The sequence below is a fragment of the Notamacropus eugenii genome, chromosome 2 (assembly GCF_028372415.1).
Source record: "Notamacropus eugenii isolate mMacEug1 chromosome 2, mMacEug1.pri_v2, whole genome shotgun sequence".
In the NCBI taxonomy this organism is placed as follows: domain Eukaryota; kingdom Metazoa; phylum Chordata; class Mammalia; order Diprotodontia; family Macropodidae; genus Notamacropus; species Notamacropus eugenii.
In genome coordinates this window covers 32,605,115-32,608,034 of record NC_092873.1, presented here as the reverse complement: position 1 = coordinate 32,608,034, position 2,920 = coordinate 32,605,115, and the positions used below count along the sequence as shown (strand labels likewise).

At 33.4% G+C, this 2,920-nt stretch overlaps 1 pseudogene; it reads left to right on the top strand.

Annotated features, from left to right (window-relative positions):
* Positions 1–223: 223 nt before the first annotated feature.
* On the top strand, positions 224–1,251 carry LOC140522595 (olfactory receptor 8K1-like; annotated as a pseudogene).
* Positions 1,252–2,920: the final 1,669 nt, after the last annotated feature.

The following is a 2,920-nucleotide window of genomic DNA, read 5'->3' as shown; positions in this document are numbered from 1 at the left end:
ACAAAAATTTACAGTCTTTTTATGTCAGGAATTTATGTAATGTGAAATGAGAAGAAATGATGTGACATTATTTTAAATGATAAAATGTGATATTGTTTCAATTTGGGGGAATTCACCACATGGCATCTGAATGGATAAAATTACATTGTAATTGGTTGGGAAAATTTTTGCTCATCTAGATCCAACACATGGCTTGCCAGTAACTGCCTAGTAATCTATACAAACAGTACTCAAAGAAGTTTTCTTTCTTTTTTTCTTAGAATATATTTCTGGAATGAAAGAAATGATCAACTTGAATGAAACCGCAGGGAGTCAGGTAACTGAATTCATTCTCATGGTTATCACAAACCGTCCTGAGCTGAAGGGCTCCCTCTTTATTTTGTTTATCCTCAACTACATAGTCAGAATTGTGGGGAACATGGGACTGATCATCCTAACCGGTGTTGATTTCCACCTTATGACACCCATGTACTTTTTTCTCCTTCATCTGGCATTTGTGGATCTTGGTTATTCCACAGCTATTGGGCTAAAAATGCTAGTTGAATTCATGGAGGAGAAAAATGTAATTTCTTGTAAGGGATGTGCAATACAGCTTGTTTTCTATGCGGTGTTTATTATTGGTTAATTTTTTATCCTATCAGCCATGGCCTATGATAGCTACGTGGCTATCTGTAAGCCCTTCTACTATATGGTCATTGTGTCAGACAAGATATGTTGGCTATGTTGGCTCTTGGGGGCTCTCTCTTACCTCTATGGAACCATGGTATCCCTATTGGTTGCAATAAAGGTTTTTGAATTATCTTACTGCAAATCAAAGGCAATAAGACACTTCTACTGTCACTATGCTCTCCTATTTTCATTACATGCTCAGATACAAATGAGATTGAAGCAATTATTATCATCTTTTCTGTACTTAGTATTGTTTCTTCCTTTCTGATTATTCTTGTCTCCTACATGCTCATTCTTGTGACCATCCTCAGGATGAACTCTTCTGAGGGCAGGCACAAAGTCTTCTCCACATTTGGTTCTCATGTCACAGGGGTGGTTATTTTCTATGGGACACTTATCGTCATCTATCTACAGCCGCTATCTAGCCGTTTCTTTGAAAAGGACAAAATAGCTTCTGTTTTTTACACTCCACTCGTCCCCATGTTCAATCCTTTGATTTGTAGCTTGAGGAACAAAGAGGTGAAAGGTGCCTTGGGGAGACTCTTTAAAAAAAAAAAACAACCTTGTAAGACTTCTTTTTAATGGGTGATATATTGTATGATTCCACTGAATTATTCAAGCAAGTAAATATTTGCTAGATTCCTTTCAATTTCTGCTTGATATTTCTCTTGCATTTTAGAGAAAAAACATTTCTCTTAATACTCAGCGGGTGATTTTGGGTTCGTTGTTATGGTGCGTCGGGTGAGCTACCTCTAATAAATCATACATTAATGGAGCATTTAATTAAGGGGACTTATTCGAGGGTTAATACAAAGATTGCCGTAAGATAGTCTATTTCTTTATATACCAAAAAAGTTAAACCCTAACTTTGGTTTAATCTTCCTTGTCGGAAAAATCAATTAGCAAACTTTTAAAAAATGCTGCTTCCAATCGCACGGTTCTACAGACCAGACAATCTCTTTTTGAAAATCTCTTATTGCTAAGATGTGTTTAGCTTATTACAAGCTAAATTTCTCCTCTGACTTTCAGCCATTCTCTTCGTCTTCTCTGTTAAGAGAACAAGTTGATTCCCTCTTGTTTATAATTATTTTTCAAATTTTTGAAGAAAGCTTCCATATCTTTCTACAACTTCTGTCTCAGTTTTTATTTTATTTTTCCTTTTGGGACTAGGTTAGAAAGAAGACGTTATACAGCAGTTCCAGTGATCTTAACAGAAATGTTTTTTCTAAAGTTTTAAGTGAATCACATTTTTGAACCACTCTGTATAGTTAGAGAACTTGACTAAAAAATTTCAATCACTTGTGACCTGTGATATTCTAGGAAACAAGTTTATTTTATCTGACTCCTGCTTATACTTAAAATTTGCGATTTGATGACATAAATTGTAAGTGCTCTTTCACTTAAATTTCTATGGTGGCATTGAGCCTGTTCTTTTGGCTAACAGAATAGAGTCTTCAAACAGCTCTCACATAAATTTCTTTTTAAAAATTCATTTTAAGCACAAATACAAAATGAGAAAAGGAACAAAAAAAAGAACATTGTCATGCAGACCGTAAATAATAAGAGAGGACTGAATATAAAACCATACATTTCCATTTCAATAAAGCCTATATAATAAATACCATTCATTGTTTTCAAAACTACACAATTTTCCTTGCTTCTTTTGTTTTCTGCTGTGCACTTTTTATTACCTCCGACCAACATCTCATCTCTTGCCCTAAATAATGGAATTGTTAAACATGTATGTTTATGCACACGCACACACACACACACACACACACCTATATATATATATATATATATATATATATATATATATATATATATATATATATATATATATATATATGTACTCTTACACACATATGTAATATCATACTATGCGTATTTCTACTTGTCATCTCTTTCTATGTATGTGGATAATATGTTCCCTCGTGAGCCCAAGTCTTCCCATATTTCTCTAAATCAACAAGGCCATCATTTTTTACATCTCAACAATGTTCCAACTCAATTATATCCTATTGGAGAGACTGTCTGTGAAAGTCTTTTTCTTCTACTTTTCTACATTCCTTTTATTCTTGGCTACAATGATTTCATTTATATCATAATATTTTATATTAACATATATTATCCATTTTAATCTTTAACAGTAATCTCACCTTATTGTTTAAGGTCTAATGTTGCTAATACTACTTCCTTTACATCTTTATTCCCAGGTTTCTTTAAATTTACTGAGGTCTTATATTCTGAA